The sequence below is a fragment of the Macaca fascicularis genome, chromosome 11 (genome assembly GCF_037993035.2).
Source record: "Macaca fascicularis isolate 582-1 chromosome 11, T2T-MFA8v1.1".
NCBI classification, from domain to species: Eukaryota; Metazoa; Chordata; class Mammalia; order Primates; family Cercopithecidae; genus Macaca; species Macaca fascicularis.
The window spans coordinates 85,942,592-85,966,939 of record NC_088385.1 but is presented as its reverse complement, the minus strand read 5'-3'; the positions used below and the strand labels follow the sequence as shown (position 1 = coordinate 85,966,939).

The following is a 24,348-nucleotide window of genomic DNA, read 5'->3' as shown; positions in this document are numbered from 1 at the left end:
AATCTGACCTCATTCTGTACCACCAGCGTTTTGTTCTAGTTATTGCTTCTTGAACTCATGACCAATATTGTTTCAATCTCGGAATCTCTAATAAATCTATTTCCTTTTTTCTGAAATGCTCTATTTGAGACTGGCTTTTAATATTTATTCAGATACTGTGTTTCCAGAAAGCCCTACCTCACAAAAAGGCCCCTTTCTCCCCTCTTTCAAACAACTTTCAAGTTTGCTTCAGACTTACTCTCAAGCAACTTGCTGTTATCCTATTATTGTAATAGAATTTATCAGTATCTGAACTTACCTAATTTATCTAGTATTTGTTTACCAGAAGGCTTTAGAGTAGGGTTTAGTTACTGCTGTTCAATTGATCTGTCTAGCCCTTGGACAAGTTGATAGTATGATGCTAAATTAATATGTGTGTAAGGAATAAAGAGATCCTTGCCTATTAATAACCTACTAATATTTCAGGATCCAAATTAAAACCATTTGGATCTCCCCATTATTTCCTAATCATATTTATTATAATTATATGAAACATCAGGATTTATGCATCTCCCCATTATTTCCTAATCATATTTATTATGGTCACTTTTTTCTCTAAATTGTCTCAGGATTTTATAGCGATTAGAGAACATGCTATATATGTATTGTATATATCATATAGTGTGTTTTTAAAAATCCCACCCCCTCCTAATTTGTAAGTTCCCTAAAGAGAGGTATGATCTTTTACTCAGTTTTGTAAGCACCATAAAATCCTTATTTATATACTTTCTATAGTTTTCACTAAATCTCTATTAAATTTGAAAAAAGAATTCTTTGTATTTTGAAGGACATATTGAGATGACTGTTGTCTAATAGAGTAGACCAAATTACAAAAATTTTTTTTTTACTCCATTGAATGTCAACATAATTTTTTTATAATAACGTATCATGTAACATTGCAATGTATTGCAAGAAAAACACTATTTTCCAGTGACAACAGCCTACAATAATACTGTAAAACAATCCCTGTGCAGCTATTTTTAGTATAATTTTACTATTTGTCACTGTGGGCGCATTCAATTTTTCTATATTTCCTGCCTTATGTTCTTACAGTATGCATGTGGAATATCTATCAAGTTAAATTTACAGACCCAAGGGTAAGATTGCACTACTAGTGTGGATAAGTACATATTCTTAAGAGAGCCCCATCCTCTGGCATTTTCTGTTGAAGCTCTTATGGGTCATTTTCACACACATGAAAAATGCCTGCTCAGAGAAAATCTGTTCAAAATATGATTAATTATCACAGATACGGTTTAACCAGGGAAGTTGAGTTGGACAGTAAGAGGTCACATCATTCTTATTTCCCTAAAGGTATTAGAAGCCACTATGAATCTAACATTAATAACTACTTAAAATATTTTTACTTTATGGAATAAATATTATGCTATATTATTCAATTAAAACTTTTTGAATACCCTTTAAACAATTTTATTTTTACTTACATAAAAGAAGATACCTACTGTGTGCTAGGTCAGTTTTTAAAAAAATTGTTTAGTAAGGAAACTTTCACTTCTCATTCCATATCATAAAGTAAAAATTGAATGGCTACAATTGAAAAAAACATTTAACAAGTTAAATGAAAAAAATATCTTTTAGGACTTTGCTTATTCTGGAATTTTACTAGTTCACTATTTTCATTCCTCTTTCATTTTGATTTATTTTAAGTTGTCTGTGCAAAGCCCAAAGATAAGGAAAATATATTTTAAAAGTGGTAATGTCTAATTAAAGGATTAGGGATGATTTTTATATTATTTTCTTATTTGAATATTCATATCTTCACTTTTTTGAATGAGCACACATTTGATTTGAATGTAATCCGTAATAAAGAAAATGCCGCGATAAATAAAACTTATCTGTGTTTAGGGAAAGCCACAGTCAATACTGTCAATACTTAAGCAATAATGCTTAAAGGCATTAGCTTGGGAATCATTGCTAATAGTGAAATTCAATTTGAATACTTACTTGACCTGGGGTAAATGACTCTTGTACCTCAGTTTCTGTATCTGTAAAATGGTAATAATAATCATATTTACCTTATAGTGTTATGAGGATGAAATGCTACAATGAATGTAAAGCATTTAAGAAAATACCTGACAAATGCTCACATTCAAAGTATTTCTCAGTGGAGAAAAAGGTTGAGTCCATTTTATGAAATTCTATTACCTACAATCAGGATGTTATCTCAGAGAACAGATGACCACCTACTTAACTATTTGTTGATTCAGAAATGGTTCATCCTTACTACTGCAAGCCTCAATCTCATTTTACTGTACCACAAATATCAATAACAGCCAATAAGGTATTTTGAATATGTTTATACAAACAGTTGCACACGCAGTATTTGCTGAGTATTTACTTGTACCAGGCACTGTGTAAGTGCTGTGACACTGGAGGTACAGTGGTAAAAAGACAGTTGAGATGTGTGTTCTCTTGGAGCTCACGTTCCACTACAGAAAGAAAGAAAACACACCAGTGAACCGTACAGCATTTTAGTTATTGAAGTGCTAAGGAGGAAACACAGAGAGAAGACTATAGAGTAGAGTGGCTGCCTCTTAGAAGCAGCACTGTGTTGGATGGGGCCCTTAGGAATGACCTTGCTGAAAAGGAAAACAGAAGTCTAGGGGAAGCTTTCTAGGGGTGAAAGTATTGAGTGTCATGTCTTTGCCAATGATAAAAAGTTGGTATGTACCAGAAACAGCAAGAAACCTGTGCAGCTGTAGGAAGGACAAAGAGAGAGATACAGAGAGAGAAGGAAAGAGAAAGGGGACATATGTGTAGGTATATTTCTATGCACAGAGATCAATATTATAAAGCACCTTTTGCAGAATGTGGATTTTATTTATAATGTGAATAATAGCCACAGGAGGAGTTCAATAAGCAGGGATATATTATGATCAAAGACCAATTACGAGGCGATAAATGCAAGGTTTCTAAAAAAAGATGTCTATTAAAGCATCTTTAGGAGTGCAACCCTTATGAATAGGAAATTTTAAGATTTTGAGAATGTGATCTGTCTTGAACAGAATAACAAATGAAAAAAGTACTATTTAACATCTTTTATTAATTTATTTTAATTTTACTTATTATTTGAAGAAGTATTTCACTCTGTCACCTAGGCTGGAATGCAGTGGCGTGATCATAGCTCATTGCAGCCTCAACCTGTCAGGTTCAAGTGATCCTGTGGCCTCAGTCCTCGAGTAGCTGGGACTGCAGGCATGCACCACCATGCCTGGCTAATTTTTTACTTTTCGTAGAGATGGCGTTTTGCCGTGTTGCCCAGGCTGTTCTCGAGTGGTCTACATACCTCAAATTTGCAAAGTGCTAGGATTACATGTATGAGCCACCACACCAAGGTTATTTATTTATTGAGGAAATTTATATATAACACAAACTTGACTATTTTAACCATTTTAAGTAGACAGTTCTATGCCATTAACTACATTCACACTGTACAAACAACACCGCTCTCCATCTTCAGAACTTTTCACCTTCCCTAAAACTCTGTACCTTGTAAACTCTGACTCTCCATTTCTCCCCTTCCTTCAGCACTCTACTTTCTGTCTCTATGAATTTGACAACTCTAGTCACCTCATATAAGTGAAATCATATAATATTTGTTCTTTGTGACTGGATTATTTCACTTAGCATAATGTCTCCAAGGTTCATCCATTTTGTAGCATGTGTCAGAATTTCCTCCCTTTTTAAGTCTGAAAAATATTCCATTGTACAGTTGTACCACATTTTGTTTATTCACTTATCTACTGATGGAATCAACACAAGTTGCTTCCACCTTTGGTACTTGTGAATAGTGCAATGAATTATCTGGCTTGTGAATAATGCTTGTGAATAGTGCTACTATGAACACGAGTGTGCAAATATCTGTTCTTACCTTTCATTTTAAGGTACAGTTTTTCTGGATTCTAACAAAATGAATTCTGATCAGAATAATAAAACAAATGTAAAATAAAATGTGTTGATAAATAATCTTATTTATTTCATTATGTACATAGTATTGGAGAACAAAATAAGATTGGAATGTTTTCCACTGCAGTGATGTAGAAGTAACATACTTATTTTAATGCCACAATGTGTTTTGCATAGAGCACATAAACATAATATAAAAATATAGAATTTACATATAAGGATTAAACCATTCTTCAAAGTTTTTAAAAAACAGTTAAATACTTATGTAGTTCTACAGGTAGCTAAGTAACAATTATAATTAAAAATCTAAATCAATTCATATATTTATGGAACAGGTCAACTAAGACATATGTAATCAGCCTGTAAAATGACTCATTTATTGTTTCCTGATTATAAGAGCAATCCATGATAATTAATTCCTTCATTACAGGGAATTTGGAAAATAGAGCAAACATAGTAAATTATTGCAACCCCATCATCAGATAATAAGTAGTTTGGTTTATACCTTTTTAGTCTTTTTTTTTTCCTATGTGTATTTTCACTGCAAGACAGTTGTGTCTATATTGTTTTGTAAGATCCTTTCTCTCCTCCTCCTCCTTTCTATTTTCTCCTTCCTCTCCTCCCTCCTCCTTACCTTTGTTCCTCTTGTTTTCAACTAATAATGTGTTAAAAGCATTTTCCTATTATTATGACTTCTTAGCAGATCAGTTTTCAATGAAAAACCTTTAAGATATAGCATGACCTGGTGATTAAGAAGAGGTTTGGGTTGATTCCAAGTCTTTGCTATTGTGAATAGTGCCGCAATAAACATACGTGTGCATGTGTCTTTATAGCAGCATGATTTATAATCCTTTGGGTATATACCCAGTAATGGGATGGCTGGGTCATATGGTACATCTAGTTCTAGATCCTTGAGGAATCGCCATACTGTTTTCCATAATGGTTGAACTAGTTTACAATCCCACCAACAGTGTAAAAGTGTTCCTATTTCTCCACATCCTCTCCAGCACCTGTTGTTTCCTGACTTTTTAATGATCGCCATTCTAACCGGTGTGAGATGGTATCTCATTGTGGTTTTGATTTGCATTTCTCTGATGGCCAGTGATGATGAGCATTTTTTCATGTGTCTGTTGGCTGTATGAATGTCTTCTTTTGAGAAATGTCTGTTCATATCTTTGCCCACTTTTTGATGGGGTTGTTTGTTTTTTCTTGTAAATTTGTTTGAGTTCTTTGTAGGTTCTGGATAGTAGCCCTTTGTCAGATGAGTAGATTGCAAAAATTTTCTCCCATTCTGTAGGTTGCCTGTTCACTCTGATGGTAGTTTCTTTTGCTGTGCAGAAGCTCTTTAGTTTAATGAGATCCCATTTGTCAATTTTGGCTTTTGCTGCCATTGCTTTTGGTGTTTCAGACATGAAGTCTTTGCCCATGCCTATGTCCTGAATGGTACTACCTAGGTTTTCCTCTAGGGTTTTTATGGTATTAGGTCTAACATTTAAGTCTCTAATCCATCTTGAATTAATTTTCGTATAAGGAGTAAGGAAAGGATCCAGTTTCAGCTTTCTACTTATGGCTAGCCAAATGTCCATCAGTGACAGACTGGATTAAGAAAATGTGGCACATATACACCATGGAATACTATGCAGCCATAAAAAAGGATGAGTTTGTGTCCTTTGTAGGGACATGGATGCAGCTGGAAACCATCATTCTTAGCAAACTATCACAAGAACAGAAAACCAAACACCACATGTTCTCACTCATAGGTGGGAACTGAACAATGAGATCACTTGGACTCGGGAAGGGGAACATCACACACCGGGGCCTATCATGGGGAGGGGGGAGGGGGGAGGGATTGCACTGGGAGTTATACCTGATGTAAATGACGAGTTGATGGGTGCAGCACAGCAACATGACACAAGTATACATATGTAACAAACCTGCACGTTATGCACATATACCCTAGAACTTAAAGTATAATAATAATAAAAAATAAATTAAAAAAAAGAAAATTATTCTTAATCATTCTCATACAGAAGGTTTAGAGAAATTAGGATTCACATTTAGTAGTGTTGGGAATATAAACGGGCAATTTGGCAATGTCTAGTAAAGTTGAAGATGTGCATTTCTGAAGACCCAAAAATCTACTCACCCCTTTTTTTTTGTTGTTGTTGGTCTGTGCCCTAGGAGAAAAAAGCTCATATCTGTGCACAAAGACACATAGCTAAGATGTACATATACTTATGCAATTAAATACTGTGTTCCAGTTAAAATGATTGTGACCTAGATCTACCTGTGTTACCACTGGTAAATCCCAAACATACAATGTAGACGAAACAAACAAGATACAAAAGAATGCATAGGGTGTAATATCATTTTCAAAGAGTTAAAAAAACCTGTAAAATAACATATATGTTGTTCATAGTCATAAACATATGTAGCCAAAAAAAATCAGAAAACATTTATATGCATGAACTCATGACAACCATTTCCTCTGAGGAGACAGAGAACAAATAAGGATAGAAAAGGAATGCACAGTAGTCCTCAACTATATCTATGAGATTTATTTCTCTAAAGTACATTGCACACACACACACACACACACCCCTAAAGTGCAATGTTAAGATTTGATAAAATTGTGTTATGGGTCCATGGATTTTTATTATATTATTCTCTACACTTGTCTGCATGTTTGAAATATTTCATTATAAAATATATATTTTTAAATAAAAAAAAAAAAGAAGAGGTTTGGAAGCTAGATTGCATGAGTCCAAAGTTGGCTCTGCCACTTGCTAGGTGTGTGACATCAGGCAATTTATTCAAATTAGTTACCTCTTTTCCTCATCATAAAATGGGGGATAAACATAATACTTTGTACAGTTGCTGTGAGTACTCAATAAAACAATATTAATGAACTACTCCTTAAAACAATACTTCCAAAGAAGCACTCGAAATGTTTATTATTTAACATAAATCTATTTTTGAATATGCTTATATGTAACATATGGATAATATATCACTTTATTACATAAAAGTTCAAAGAACATGCACAATCATTTAATCAAGTGTTAAATAATTTGACAAATCTTTGGAAATTTCTATGGCAAAACATAATTACTGTGATTTTAAAGCTTTAGCATGCCTACAATTACCTGAAATGTTGAATGGAAATGCTTCCCCTGGGATTCTAATGTAGAGGATCCGGATTAGGAGTCCAGAGTATTAGTGCTGTGCTTTGAAAAATGTGAACTAGATTAATCTCCAATTGAATCCAGTAAGCCAGTCACTGTCATAATTAGGAATTAGTGTCTATGTTATTTTTATAAAATCACACAGGACATGACTGACAATTTATTTCAAAGTATACCAGTGTTTGTTTTTAACACAGACACAGAAGTTAAAAACAACAACAACAACAACAACAACAACAACAACAACTCATTCTTTTAAAGATATTTATCAACACATTTCTTCACATTATTAGAAATGACAAGCTATATATGGATTAAAAATCCTACTTTGTATTTACAGATAGACTACTTTTACCATCTGAGAAGTTGAGATTCCTCCAATATTTCTGATTTTTGAGTAATTGTTCACTGTTCTACCTCAAGAGTACATTTCTATCAAAACAGATGCCTTAGAACTATATGGTTTTAAATTATTAATTTTTATTTCTCTCTAAAGGATAACATTAACCAGGCATATGTTTATTCCAAATTGCATTGTTTTAAAATTCTCAGTGGCAATGAATAAATAATGTTTAGACAAAAGAACATTATTGTGCTAAAGCTTCTCTTTTATGTGGAAAATGGATTTTTTGAATTAATACATTTCTCAATTGGTAGGGAGTATTTAGTGACATCAGGGAATTAACAATTTTCTCAGGATCAGGACTGTGAGCCAAGTGGCAAAATTCACCTTCTGGCTGCATTGTCTTTATTTGGTTAAAGTTTATATAAATTTGTCATTGCCAAGATTGGACAGAGTTACTAAGGATAGCACTAAAGTAACCTATTTATCTTTTCTTTTATTTCCTCCTTTCCTGTGCTCACAATGTAGAAAATTACCATTGGCCGCATTTTTTGGAATTACTTCCTAATTTGCCCTTGAGTGGCAGCAGTAAAGCTCTAAAGGATAAAAAGTCGATACTCATACATTGGACCAGTTGAAATTGCTCTGCTACCAATCTGTGTAGTGTGCTCTTCACAGGTTCTGAAATAGCATGTGGAGAGGCAAAAATTTTGAGATCATGTTATGGTTAGATCAGATATTTCTTAGGAGCTGCTTATTCACAAAGAGATTCAGTTCCTCAAAGGTCCTGATAGGAGCCTCTGTTAACACGTGGTTTTCTCCTGTTGTACCATAGCAGGGTACAACATGTTTATGATTGGACTGCGGCCAAGAGCCCAAGGATGGAAACATTGTAGTAAGTCACCACTAACCAGAACATTAAATGTTTTTTTCTTAGTGAATAACTGGATACTGTACAATAAGTGTTTAGAGAACTACTTTAATATATTTAATTGAAACCACATCTTTATAACCTGAAATTCTAGTATACCCTTTGAGATGGGGTAGCATAAATAATATTAACTGACATAGACAAGTTTAGATCTAGCCAATATAAATAGTTTCTTTTGCTGGGTGTTTCATACTTATTGGGCTCTTGTTGCTAATACTTTGAGATTTCTTCATTTCTGGTTTTATTACTGACATACAAAAATTTTGCTATTAGATGATGAATTCTGGAATAAAGAGGTTCAAGGTAACTTAGAATTATTAGGGACCACTTTGTACCCAGCTCATTTGGAGATGGCAGTGTCGTGGAAGAAGTGATGACTTTAGTGTCAGAAAGACTTACATTGGGCAAGTTGTTGAACCTTTTGCAGAGGGAGATTCATGTATAAAACTGGATGTTAACATCTCATTCATATAAATATTGGAAAATAAAATGAAACAAAGAACGTGAAACTTCTATGGTTTTTGAAGAGCAGAGAAACTCATTAAATGGTGGCTGAGATAAAACATAAGCCCAGAGAGACTAGGAGAAAACAAAATAGAAAACATTTCAGGAAAACAAAAGAAGTTTTTAAAAGACCATGCAATGTCTGATAGATTTCAGGTAAATGTGTGTGTGTGAGTAATATGCATGCTCACATGCACACACCTGAAAATGGACTCTTGTTTCACACTAAAGAAGGTGAAGAAGGTAAGCTTTTCCCTAGTTAGGAACTAGCAATGTAGCTTTGGGAGTCCTGCCTTTCCATCTCTAAGCAGGATACTTGAAAGTTTAAATTTTCTATCATTATCAAATATAAATTTACAGTTGTTATAGTTTTACTACTATTCCTTGGAGGAGAAGACAAATAGGTCATTTTCCAGAGGTTAATAGTACTGCTTTTTTTCTTGAATAAATCTGGGTAAGGCCTCATTTGACAAAATCTTAGCTTTATTTTGTGAGTGTGTTGGTTTTTCTAGAGGGACTTTCAAAGATTACATAGCATTTTATGGTGATACTGGCTGCTACAGGGAGTCATACGAAAAGGGAAACATTTGTTTCTATAGCCCCTCCAAAAACTGCTTTCTAAGACCTCTGAGGTTTAATCTCTTGTGAATAGATGATATCAATGACCTCTGGCTAACAGGTCATTCTGGCAGTCTTATGCATCTTAGAGGATGATAATATATTATTTTAGTTTTTTAAAACCAAGGAATATATGCTTATCCACCGGATGTATGGTTGATAGCACTCAGACTAGTTAAGAGGGACCAGCCCTATTCAGGGTCTCTTGGACTGTGACTACTGCAGTAAGGGAATACACCTGTATTCTTTGGACAATCTCAAATGTTTTTGCTTCATCTGTCCCTTTTCACTCTACCTCTTCTACTTTTAGTAATTACATCCACATCTGTGGCTTCAACCTTCCTGCTTTTGTAAAGATTCCCAAGTATGTAACTAGCTCAAATCAAAGCCCCCTGACATGCAACACTTCCAAAATAGGTATATTATCTTCTCTGCCCTGATTCAACCTCAGTCAATGTCTCTTCTGTACTTGATTGTGGCCAATGGCATCTAGGAATTACCGTTTACTTCCTTTCCTTGCTATTCTGCCCTTCTTTGCTTGTCATCAACTGATGTGGATTCTGATTCCTAAAAATCACTTGAATCTTTCTCAGCCTCGTAATCTCTTTGATTCTGCCTTTGTCCCACCTCACTGTGAGTATGGCAATGGACTTTTATCTCAACTGGGTACTAAAGTTAATTTGACTCCCACATTGCTTCCAATGTGAAGATGTCATGCCTCTGCTCAAACTCCTTTAATAGCTGCCCGACCAGTATCTACCCCTGATCTTTCATGATTCTTCCTTCCAATCACACCTAGTTTCTTTCCTCCAAGTGGATCGTATTGTTGCATTCCTCTGTTCCTTTTAATATACTGTTTATTTCACCTAAAATGCCTCTTTTCAAGAGGAAACTCTGCCTCACCCTTCAAGGTTCAACTAAACATCATCTCTGCCGTGTAATATTCCTCAGCTGCCCCAGGAAGTGTTAAGAAACGTATCCTCTGGACTACATCTATTAAAGCATTAATCACATTTAGCAAAATTTGCTTACATGACCTGTCTCTCAGGAAATCAAAAGATCCTTGCTAGCTAGTATATTGTTCCACCTGACCAATGCAGGAAACCAAAATACACCACCGCAGAGTGTACCTTTTTGGCATATTTTGAGATGGGTATTCAGAGGGGCTGCAGACACAAGCATAGCTCTGAAAAATCTATCCTTTTGTAAAAGAAATTTACATCTATCTATATTAATAAAGCAAACAAAAGTTGCAGGCAGAGGCTTTTTCTGAGGTCTTCTTTTTCTAAACCTAGGAAAGATTATTTAACAGGAAAAGGGAATTAAAGCAAGGTCTGACAATTTTAAAGGTCTGACAGATAAATTATTACTACAGGTTACCATCTGTTCTTTCTGTGGGCTATTGCCTGAGAGACTTTATCTATACAATGAAACAACAGCCTTTATTCACAGTGCATTTCTCCCCTCATCCTCCCTTAACCTGCCACCACAGCCCCCAGGACCTCCAATACTCTATTCTTCCTGTACAACATAAAAATGTCAACCATCAGGCTCTTTTTTGAGTGTCATATTTTGTGTGACTCTCATGCTCATGTGCATATAATAAATTTGTATATGTTTGTACCCTGTTAATCTGTCTCTTGTCAGTTTGTTTTATAGCCACAAATTATTGAATCTTCAGAAGGAAGAGGGAGAAAAGTTGCTTTTGTCCCTAACAGTTTTGGTGAGCCCAGCCAGGAGACCCAATCACTCTGCTCAGTTTGGAGGCTGTAAATGGGACCCTGGGACAACCGACAAAAAAGCCAGCCAAGAAAGGTAAGAATTTTTACCAACGTCAGTATTCCCAGATCTCTGCCTTTAAAGCTCAGTTAAGTAAGGGTGGCAAGAGTCACTCCTTGTCTCTTTTTCCTTCATATTTGGATTTGCTGGTGAAAACATGTCTATAAATGAGGTCTTTTATTGATTTGAATCACTTTTGTAATAAATAATTTGGTTGTACGTATAAAAACTCTCAACTATTGCTATCTATGAAAAGATCAAATTAAAAAAAAAAAGAAGAGAGAGACACAAGTAAATATACCTGTTACCCTTAAAGACTCCTTTGGTAATATTAAAATAATAAAAATAAGTTTTAGAACAAAGTTAAAATCCTTATAAATGAGAAAATGTTTTGGATCTCTGGGCTCCAGATTTTAAAACTTCCCTTTTCTCAATCTACCTCCATTTTTTTCAGTAAATTTCTTTAGATCGGGAGATAAATATTTGTAAGAATTAGGTGATAAGAATTTGTTTGAATTATTTGTTTTGAATTTGTATAACTATTGACTTTTGGGGTACTCATTTGATAATGATCCTTTTCCCTCTCATGAATGGCTTTTGTTTTCCTGTTTGTCTTACCAACTGTTGTCTCTTTTAAACTTTTTGTCTATTGAGGGCACACAGATTATCAGGCCCTCATGTATGGGTGGCTTACCAAAAGACTGAGAGACCCACAAATATGGCTGACAGAAATGTGGGTTGTATGCCATTTTTGACAAGCAAAGCTTTTCTTTCTTTTTGACTGTCTTTGATTGGGACTGGCTTTGGATTTCAACAGCCTGTATCCTTTTGCTCTAACTTTAGATACTTGGTTAAAGCCATTAAAAGGCTTATTAATTTTGGTCAAGAGAATTATTTTTGTTGTTGAGTCTCTTGTAGATATAACTTTGGTTTAGGGCTCTGGCTCATACTCAGAGCATAATAAAAATGTCTTCGCCTTCTCTCCTAGGCTAAAATGGAACTATATACTCAGGGAAAAAAAGGCTATTTAAAAATTTAAGGCAAACGAAAAATCTTAAAGGTCTTTTCTATTAATACTGATAAAGGGTTTTGACCATTGTAAACAGGTAGTATTAACTTTATTAATACTTTATAAATTGGTGAATTTTATATTATTGTGTCTGTTGGAAGTTTTAAAATAAAAACTATAATATTTTTGTTTGTGTCCTATTTGTATGTTTGTATATGTTTATACATGTGTGCATGTATGGTGTAAGTTGTATCTACATGGGATAAAATTCCTTGGAAGAGTTTCAAATTGGCTTAAAGTAAAATTAGTTTTCATAAATTAAATACTTTTAAGACTGCTAGAAATATAGTAACAAACTCAAAGGGTTTTCAAGTTCATGTGACTTCGGTAAATCTTTCACAAATAGGAATAGTTTAATGCGGTTGGTTTTAAAGTAATTAAATAGACGTAAGTGGGACAAAAGTTTATAAATTTAATTTTTAACAATAATTATGTTTCATAATATATACTTTCAAAGGTTTCTCAAATCTTTCAGGTAACTACACCCTTAAAGTATTGCTAAACTAAATTAGATAATGAATATTCCTTAAATAATTAGCTCATTTCCAAGTAAGATATAATATGGAACATTAATTGCTAACCATACATTTTAGCTTATTTACTTACTTTAACTTCTTGTCATAAGAGAACTAAATATATTTGGGTTGGCTGGTAAATACGCCCCCATCCACATAGTAAAATTATTTTATGAGAAAGCTTTTGTTTCTAGAAATTATGAAATCTGTATTGCTAACATGTGTTGGTACATGACAGTTCAAGATTGTTTACTTCCTAGATTTTCACTGGAAAATAAGACTACTAAGAATTGAAATTCTAATTAATATATGTAATTAAAACTACTAGAAATAAGAGAAAAAATTCTGTATGTAAGTGTACAAGGAAACTAGGATGCGTTTTTGGTGAGGAAAGTTATAAGGAAGGCATGAGGATTTTTTGTTGTTGAAGAAAAAAATAATTATTCTAGTTTAAAGCTTGTTTCAGAATGAAGAAATGATACATAAAAAGCTGAATGACAGTTCAAGAGAGTTGGGAAAAGAGAGTGAGAGAAAATATTGTAAGGTTAAACTGACTAAAGTTGAATAAAATTATTATAAAAGTTTCAGAAATGAGCTTTAATAGAAAAAGTACACTGGTACAAAACTAAAATTTGGTCTTCTCTTTTAAAAACAAGAGTATTGATAGATTTTTGTATTTTATCAAAATAATTTCCTGTGCTTTATACTGTCTTTATTAGATCTTTGAATACTTAGAAAAACTGGGTTAAAGAGTTAAACTGTTTCTATAATTATCTAACTTCCTGCATTTTCTTTTGGAGTCTTTTAATTATCATTCTGGTTAAATGAATAACTACAATTTCACAGTAACCTGTGTTCCTATTTTTGATCGAATGCTTTGAACCTTTATTTTTAACAACCTTCTCCAAATCAAAATTAAGTCTTTTTGACCTTAAACTAGCTTTCGGGCATTCCAGAAGGACCCCAGCAGCACAAAAGAGAGATATTAAACAAGTCAGGCCCATTTAATATGTTAAGTTATATGGGAAGCACTCCAAATAGCAAGTAATGTTTAACCTTCTTTGAGTTATATTTTTATAGATATGTTAGTCACATGTATGTTTAACCTTCTTTGAGTTATAATTTCATATATATGTTATCCACATGTATTCCAAAATTGTATGAAATTTCTAGAAATTTATAGTCCTGGTGTACATTATCAGTAATAATTATGGTTATTATGTTAAAATGTTGTATGCCACAAATACATTTCCTTGTCAATGACTTGTTATGAAATTCTCATTAGGTTTTTAACAATGGCTATTGTAAGTTTTTGTCATTGACAGACAGTAGTTTTGCTTCTTCTCTAAAAGCATCTTGCAATCAGTTATAGCCCCAAATTGCTTTTCTTCAATGAAATTTATAGAAAAGCCTCTGACAAGTACCATTGAATATAGGTTTCTGATGATTTTGAGATCATAGTATTTGATTGGGTAAGAATTCCAGAACTCTAATGAAAAAACTGGACTCATAAAACTATTAACCTAACATCAAGCACAATAAGAATTATTACATGGGACTAAAGTAATGAAAGATTATGATTTTATGACTTTTTTGTTTGAAACATGGCTTATTCTTTTATGTTTCATTTTCCACATTAATTTTTTTTTTCTTTCAGCTATCTGTAGTTTACAGAAATATGGGAAGGTGTACTTTTGTGTGCAGAATTGAAACTTTTTTTTTCTCCCTACCTGATACCTCCAGAGTTTGGAGATTATTTGTGAGTATTCTTATTTCAATAGCAATATAGTTATTTGCTTACATTCAAGAAGAATCTATCTCTTTGTAATACGACACAATTGGAAACATTAGCCATATTACTAAGACTTTGCCTGACATGTCGTATTTTGAGATATGACCAGATTCCTCTAAGGAATTAAAGTTGACGTTATGAAGCCAATTAAAACCCATTGGGAAATATATCTTGATATCTTGGATAAATAATTAACATAGTTGATTTATAGATGAGAAAAAGACGTCACTTCCTGAGATGACCTGAAACCTGAAGATATTTTTGAGTACCTTGAGAAAAGAAGTATTCACCCAAGTTTGAAGGTATTACAGACACAGTTTGAGGGTGATTCCTTGGATTGGCTTCCCAGACTCAAGAGCCTTTCAAAAGCTTAATCTGAGATTCCTTGTGAAAAGTTCCAGCAAAGCAAAATAGAAAATGAGCTTATATGATTAATCATCATTTTGCTGTACTTATGTAAATTATTAGGCAAAATATAACAAGCCTAAAACTTATTTTGCAAGTAAGTCAGTTTTACTGTGATTAACTTTGGTAAAAAGGGGAAACTCAAGAGAGAAAAATTATGATTTAAAAGAAAGCTATAGTGTATCTGTTATTAGATTCTAGCTCTGTTCATTTTTTTTGAAATTTTATTATTTACCTATAATTTAGACTGGATTCTGAAATTGTTAATTTCCTCTCATGTCTGACTGCAACTCTCCAAACTAACATTTTCACTTTTTTTCTCCCATTTTTTTCTGACTTGGAATCACTGAAATTAAATGTGCCTTCTTCTTGAAGTTCTGAAACCTGAAGCTGGTTGACTCCAGAGAAATCACAATAACAACTTAAAATCTGTCAGATTGTCACTGCCTATCCCCACTTCAACTGAAGATGTCTTGAGGCCAAATCTAGAAATCTTTTCAGCTGCTGGACTTAGAAGTAGTTTATATGCTGCTCCAATTGTTAACTTTTGTTTTCTTTTGTTTCTTTAGAGAAGCCTCATATTAAAAACTTGTTTGCTTACACCATGTAGAGACTTAATTGTGGGAATCCTGCAACACCACTTCCTAAAATGAGACATTTTTCTATTTATTCCAATTTATGTTTTTCTTCCCTTTGCTAATGTCTTATCTCAAAATGTCTAACCCAAATTTTCCACAGTTATCAATCCTGTTTTATTTTATTTTATTCTTTTCAATCCTATTTTAATATGTAAAACTTTCTGAAAATAAATTTCAAAGAGGGAGCTGTGGGAAACCAAAATATGCCACCCCAAAGCGTGCCTCTTTGGCATATTTTGAGATGGCTATTCAGAGGGTCTGCAGACGCAAGCATGGCTCTGAAAATGTATCCTTTTGTAAAATAAATTTACATGTATGTATTAATAAAGCAAACAAGGGATGCAGGCCGAGGGTTTCTCTGAGGTCCTTTTATTTGAATCTAGGAAAGATTAACTCACAGGAAAAGAGGACTAAAGACAGGTTTGACACTTTTAAAGGTCTGACAGAGAAAGTAGTACCACAGGTTACCATCTATTCTTTTTGAGGGCTATTACCTGACAGACTTTATCTGCACAATGAAACAACAGCCTTTTTCACAGTGCATTTCTTCCCTTTACCCGTCCATAACCTGTCACCACAGCCGCCAGGAGCTCCAGGCCTCTGTTTCGTTCTGTATCATGTAAAAACCTTAGGCCCTTCTTTGAGTCCCGTATTTTGTGTAGCTCCCTATGCACATGCATGTAATAAACTTGTATGCTTTTTCCTGTGAATCTGTCTATTGTCAGTTTGGTTTATAGACTCAAATTATCTAACCTTCAGAAGGGGGTAAGAAAAATCCCCTTCACTCCTAAACCAACTTCTTATTATCTAGAAAATTAGGATTTACATGAACCCCAGTACTGCTTATGGGTCTCTGATGGAGCTATTTCTTCAGGAATGAGGGAGTATTGGCTGGACGGGCAAAACAGGGAAGTGTGAGAGGTGTTTTGAGATATCATAATAATTGAGGGAAGACAGGAAGAGCAAGAAACCAAATGGAGGCAGATATACTGGAATGATGTATTTCAGGCTATTAAGTGGGACTGGAGAAAAAATTGCTATCCTGGCCGGGCGCGGTGGCTCAAGCCTGTAATCCCAGCACTTTGGGAGGCCGAGACGGGTGGATCACGAGGTCAGGAGATCGAGACCATCCTGGCTAACACGGTGAAACCCTGTCTCTCCTAAAAAATACAAAATAACTAGCCGGGCGAGGTGGCAGGCGCCTGTAGTCCCAGCTACTCGGGAGGCTGAGGTGAGAGAACTGCGTGAACCCGGGAGGCGGAGCTTGCAGTGAGCTGAGATCCGGCCACTGTACTCCAGCCTGGGCGACAGAGCGAGACTCCGTCTCAGAAAAAAAAAAAAAAGAAAGAAAAAATTGCTATCCTACGCCTTTAACACCTTCAGTCTGATTTATTGTATCAAAATTTGAACAAGTTGTACCAACTTAAAATGAGATCTATTCTCCACATCTTAAAAACTTTTTAATGGGATAGTTTTGCTACAATAAAAATAACAATGGAAAAGATAATTTGTTCTATCATCAAAAGATATTACTGACTAAAAGCAAGCAGGAGGTATAGTAAATAAGCTCTTATTGAAAAGACAAGTCTCAGGAAAAAGTAGACATACTTTTAGGGCATTTTTCCATTTCACTAGGGTGTTAGCCCACACAAAACAAGCTACAGAGATTATTTTCACCCTCACATTGTTACATAGTTGTTTTTGGAATAATCACATGGGGAGCAATCAATGCCACACAAATGTTTCAATACAGATGTGTTTTTCCTCTGAGTTTTCCGTGAATTAGGGTACAGATAAATGGAACTGCACAGGGGAGGAGAAACTACAACACTGTATTTTCTTCAAGTAAACCAGGGTTCAATTTGACTTGGAGTTCAGCAAATTAAATGTAAGAGAAAAAGAAACATTGAATGGTTGCTCTCAATTCTGGTATGAGACAAAATGAGGTAGTAGCAGGATACTAAAAATTATTTTTGGGATATGCGAGGTGAGTGTAATCCCTTGTTATCATGTTAAGACAGATATGGGACCTTGGATCTGGGGTCTCAGCAAACTTGCATCCTTTGCATGTGGGAATAGTTTGAATTTGAACCAATGGAGCTTGTTATTTCAATTTGGGTCCTTGTTTGGGCACAAGCCTTTTTTTTTTTTTTTTCAATTGACTTCCACAAGCAGTCACCGAGTGGTAAGCAGGTACCAGGTACCGCGCTAGGCAGAGGCAGTAAAATGATGAATAAAACATAGCAGAATTTACAGTTTGGTGGCAGAGCAAAACACAGAAATACATAACTCAGTATAATGTGGTGAATGCTAAGATACTTAGCTCAAATCAACTTGTTTTGAAAATTTTAACTGTTGGCAAGCTACTAGTAAATGATTTCAAACTGTCCACTCTAGCCTTCTAAACCCTGATTGTTTCTGTCCAGTTTTAATTCTCGTTACCATACTGTGTGATCTTTCTGATTCAGATCCAAACAGATTTCTCTTTTATGAGCCTTATTGTCTCCCACTTCTCACCTTGGATCTTGAAGTCATAACAACATCTTTCTTCCATTCTTTTTTCTTTTATCTCTATCCATCTTTCCTAACCCAGGTTAATTCCTTGGTCTTTTGCAATACCATATTATATTCACTGATTTATTATTAACATGTCTAAAATGGAAATTTTCATTCTTGAAGCCAATTTTCTTCCTCATAAATCTTCTTCCATCTCAAGAAATGGAAGCTTCTATTTTTCTGCTTAGGCCAAAATTCTGGAACCTTTCTTACTTGAATGCCACATATCTACTCCATTAGTGAATTCTGCCTAGTAAACCTTCAAAATATATCCAGATTTTGACCACTTCTCTCTCTCTCTCTCTACACACACACACACACACACACACACACACACACACGTGCGCGCGCACGTACACACACACACACATTCTGACCCAAAGCCACTATGTTCTGAATAACCTTCTGACTCTTCTGTTCTCTCCATTTTTGCGCTCCTCTAATCTCTTCAGAGTATGTAAGTAATTCTTTTAAAACCTAAGTTAGATCAGGTTCCTTCTTGGCTTAAAATTTTGAAGTCTCACCATGGGTTATAAAACTCTCTGCAATCTGTGCCTTTCCCTCCTCCAGCAAGTCTTTCAACTTTGTTTCTTTTTATTTACTCCCCTCCTCAATCACTCCACTCTGGCCACACGGTTTAAACTGCATGAAAGCCAGCCTTTGTTCTGCTGACCTTCAGTGCTTAAAACAGTGCACGGCATGTCTCTACTAGTTATTATTACTAGTATCCTTTTGTATGCCTGTTCCCTGTTAACCTGTGTATTGTCAGTTTGTTTTACAGACTCAAATTATTGAACCTTCCCAAGGGGGTAAGGAAGATTACCTTCTCCCCCAAACCAACTTCTTGTTATCTAGAAAAATTACTAGTAATAATAACTGGCTAGTAACTAGCCAGTTAATAATAATAACTAATTAATAACCAGTAATAGTTACTAGTAACAATAACTGGCTTATATAACCCTGATTTTGACCCCAACGCTAGTCTATGTTAATAACATATTAATCTCATTTTTTCTTACCATAATCGTAGGAGAGAGGCATGGTTATTATGTCAATTTTACAAATAAAGAATTAAGGCACAGAGAGGCAGTAGGCACTCAACAAATATTGGTTGTGTTATCTCATTCAACTTATAGTCACTGAGTGTACCCTGAGAGCCAGTTCTCCAACTTGAAAACTCAGAGGAATATCAGTTTGTGTTATCTCAGGGAGTTTCTATAAGAGGGAGTAAAAAATGAACAGGTGAAAACAGGAAAGTGCTAAATATAAAGCCACATGCAAATCGTTCAGATGCCCTATTTCAATTACTCTTACTTGTAATCTTTTGGTTAACAAATTACCAAACCTGAGCTTCCATCATGGATCATCACTATTTTACTCCTTTTCATCCAGCTGAGACATCACTTTCTTCAGAAAGTGTTCTCTGAACTCCCAGAATGAGTTAATGCCATTCTCTTCTGTCATTCCTATGCCTGGTACATGTTAATCACCTCTGGGCTTGACGCACCTTACTCATTCTCTGTCTGCCAAGCTTCTCCTCCACCAGACTAGGAACTCTCTCTGAGGACAGGAACTAGTCCTATTCATCTCTCAATTCCAAGAGTCAGACACACAGGAGGTGCCAAATACATGCTTGTTAGATGAATGGATGAGACAGCAGCACAAATTGTGATTAACAACTTAAAGAAATATAATATTTGAACATAAATGAGCATTAAACTGCACATCTAGGAAGAGAAAGTTTATTTGGTTTGCTGAGATAGAATTCAAATAAATGTCCTATTTAGATTAATTACCACAAGTTAACGAGTTCCATAAGAGACTTGTGATACCTCTCCTTCTGTTTTTTTTTTTTTTTTTAATAGCTGTCCCATAAACCTGACACTGAAGTTCCATTTGCAATGAAAGTCACAGAATAACCAGGAGCATTACAAATTCTGGAGACGGATTAACTGCTCTGCAAACATAATGCCAGCAACTTAATTCAAAACAAAGACATACTTTAGAATCATAAAGCTAGAAAAGGCTCGAATTGTGTACTAACACAGCTGTGAAGGTAACGCCGCAGACTTGGTTTCAATTTTTCATTTGTTTCTGACTGTTGTAACTCCGGTTTTTTATACTTTAGTTCAATCCTATCAGGTTATTTTAAGCTTGTCAGAATATAAAGTCAAAAGAGTATTACAATGGTCATTGGAAAGAACATAAGATTAATTTGAAGTAGAAAAAAAGGCATTTTATAAATGAATGTGAAATGCCTGGAGGCCTACCGAGAATACCCAGCCACGCGCTAGTCTTTCAGCTTAGATATGCTGCACACAGCACGCCAAAGCCTTGGGAGAAAACCCCACATCATATGTCATTGGAAGCTTCTCAGCCAGGCACACAGAAAGGCACCTTGCACCAATGATATTTGACAACCCCGGCGGTGATTTTTCTGCTTCAGCGGCCAACTTGTGCAAAGTCACGGCAAGCCAACACACAAGCAGTTCATAAAGAACTAAGCTGTTAGAATCATCTTTACGAGGCAATAACCATGATGCTTCTTTTAATGAACATTTGACATCCCGCGTAGCCAGGAATGATTCAACCACTAAAATGTCCAGAAAAGGGAATACTAAACTTCTGGGGATGAAAGAAAGTTTCTAACGAAGATGCTATTAGTTCAATATTCATTTTAATCTGCATAAAATGTTTTTCATCACCGTGTTCTGAGATTGGTACTTCATTCCTCAGTATCTTTTAATCTAAACTAATAACATTTTATATTTCTAGTGTCTGATAGAAAGTAGATACCTTGACAGGAAAGTAGGAAAAATGACAGAGGCTAAAAAATTAGTCACAGGCTCATACACACCCATATACATATACACAGCTCCCTTGTGCCAGGCAACTGCTAGGTTTTTCTCATACATTTGATTATATTTATAATAACAGTGATGATGATGTTAATGACGGTGATGGTAAATTGATCACAGATCACTTTATTGATTTCTTCTTTATGTTCTAGATTCGTTTCTAAGTGCGTCACATGAATTATCTTAATTAATATTCACAATAATCCTGTAAGGTTAGCAAACTGCTTGTAGAGTAGTTAAGTAATTTAGTCAATATCAGACTGACTAGTAACTGGAAGATCTGGGATTCAAACCTGGTGATCATATTATGGGACCCTCAATTTTCTCCTTAATTAATTTAATCTTAGAGTTCATCTTGTCCACTAATTTTTTCAAAGATTTCTCTGAGTTGTTCCAAAGTGCTTCTTGAAATGTCTCTGAGGATTTGGGGAGAGTACTCAAAGTCCCATCTCAGGCTCAAATTTACATATTTGACATTTGCTTAAAATTTCAAGTGAATAAAGGGCTGTAGGAGTCAAAACAGACCTGACAACTGCTTTACTGTTCTTGTTCAATGTTTTCGTTTACATAGATGAGGAAACTGAAGCGTGGAGAGATGAAGCTCAGAGTCCCAGGTGTTATGGTCCTACTCCTGGTTACTGGCAGTTCTCTAATTAGGACCCAACTCCCCGGACTTAGGTCACATCTTTCTATGCCTTTGTGAGCCCAAAGAAAGGAACATATGACTGACAGAACACGGTCATAACACTTCAGTGGCCTCCACTGTGAGCCCTGGAGGAGGCCTTTGCCCTGGGATGTGGTCAGTTGCATTTTCCACCACATATAAACTTCACGGATGACTTAAAAACCAGAAGAGATGGACTAAGATTTTCAAGCATAAGAGTCATTTCTGTATAGGTGGAGCATCACTAACACAAAAATCCAAGATCTGAAATGCTCCAAAACTTGAAACTATTTGAGCACAGACATGATGCCACAAGTGGAAAATTCCACTTCTGACACATTAATTTTTCACTATAGTAATAGTATGTCATATTTCTTACTGCTAATACTCATTAGCATATAAATTCAGAGTCAGGAATGATGGTGATGCCAAACAATTACAGGTTGTCCATGTAGGTGGCTGATAGTTCTGCTTTCTGATGGTTCAATGTACACAAACTTTGCTTCATACAAAAATTTTAAAAAATATTGTATAAAATTATCTTCAGTTCATGTGTATAAGTATTATATGAAATATAAACAAATCTTGTGTTTAGATTTGGGTCCCAAACCCAAGATACCTCATTATGTATATCAAATATTCCAAAGTTTGAAAAAAATCAAAAAATTTGAAACACCTCTGGTCCCAAGCATTTTGGCTGAGGGATACTCAACCTGTATTATTTTCTTTATACATCTGGTTAACTAATTTATCTATATCTAATTCTATGATACACATCAAAAAAGTAAATCATAAGCTTAAGGTTAAGCAATTTTGTTCTTTTTAAAATTTTACTTGTATTATATAATTGATATATTATACTGGTATCAACGTTATAGATTGACCAATTGTGTAGGCCTTCCTCTGAACCTTAGAAAACATCTACTAGTATTCATAAAGAGCATGTAGTGTGGAACTATGGTTCTCAAATATTTTTAAGCTGTCATATCCTCTGCAAGTCCAGAGGACTTTTCACTATAAGTGAAAGAGTGCAGGAGTCAGATATGGACTTTAATCTGGGCCTCAGATTTAGGCAAAGCACTGAGCCTCTTGGAGTCTTGGTCTCCTTACATAGAATGATGGAGGCACCACTGTGTGGTTATTTGGAGGGTATCAGGTAAATTATGTAAGGTGGCTGGAGACTAGAGTATGTTCAACTAATTCTCACTATTAAATTACCATTTACCCTCATAATACCTTTATGCTAATTATGTTTTTATTCTTGAAATTTTAATAATATCTAGATGAATGAATAAACTATGTGTCCATCAACATTTATGGAACATTTATTCTAGGCACAGTGACAATTGTTTTATATAGGCAATATTAGTACGTTGCCTCACAGTACTGTGAAGTAGATTCCATTATTGTCTCCACTTTATTAATGAAAAAAATGAATCTTTAAAAGGAGAAATAACTCTTTTAAAAATTCACATCTGGTAAATAGTTACATCTGAATTGTTCCACACCTGATCTCAAAGCACACCAGCAGCTACTCTACACATATGCACTTCTGTGACACTGGACACCCTCAGCCTGCCTCTCTCCTTGACAAACTGCTGTTTTTGTTCTTGTTAGGAGATATGCTAATTTGTGAATCTTCCACTGTAATTTTGATTTTATGAAAAACAAAAATAATATTACAAAAGATGTCCACTTCCATGAACACAAAGACGTTCGTGTTGATATCTTTGCATCAGTGTTCTCTCTCTCCAAGAATCGAATATTAGACATCAGCTAAAGCTTCTCCTATTCTTTTGTCCCCCTTCCTTCTGAAATGCAATCGTTTTGCTGAAGTTGGTGTATATTACATCTCCACATAATCTTATATTTCATAAAATATGGATATCTATGTAAATAATATATACAATGCTATTTTCTATATTTAAAGTCTGTATATAAATGCAGTTTTTTACATTTAATACATGTTTTACAACCTTAAATACTTTAATACTCTTATTTTTAGCAATTTGCTTTTTAAAAATCATATGGCTAGTATAATATTTTTCAGCCAATACTATTTATCTGTTTTCCTACTGAAATATAATTGTATTGTTGCTATGTTTCACTTCTACAAAGGGAGCTGACCTGAGCATCCTGGCCTATAACTCCTCATGGAAATGCGCGAGAGCTACTCTAGGGGATTCATCTACTAAAACTGCTGAATCATAGCTCATAAGCCTGTTGAAATTCACCAGGTGTTTTGAAGATACTATCCTTTGCAGTGGTACTAATTTATACTTCAGCCAGTAATGTATTTAAGTCCTACCTTTCACATCTTCATTAGTACCTTGGTTTTTAAAAATTAATTGATTTCGATCAGCCTCCTTTATTTATTAATATTTCAGAAGTTGCTAGTGAGCTTTAACATATTTTGATATTATTTATTGACATTCTAATTTTTTCCCCAGTGAAATATCTGATGTTGTCTTTTACCTATTTTGCTTCTGAATTATTTATTTGTTTTTTAAATATATTTTCTTAGT

The 24,348-nt window shown here is 34.6% G+C and overlaps 1 protein-coding gene across 6 annotated transcripts in view; it reads right to left on the bottom strand.

Moving 5' to 3' along the window:
• Positions 1–24,348, bottom strand: part of SYT1 (synaptotagmin 1) — a 599,708-nt gene that overhangs the window by 350,695 nt on the left and 224,665 nt on the right. For 2 of the 6 annotated variants that reach the window (XM_045366611.2, XM_074007469.1), the window contains exon 4: positions 7,113–7,193. The exons of the other annotated variants lie outside the window; for them this stretch is intronic. The gene's annotated coding sequence lies outside the window, so the exon portion shown is untranslated. The remainder of the gene's footprint in view (positions 1–7,112; positions 7,194–24,348) is intronic. 6 annotated transcript variants of the gene reach the window in all.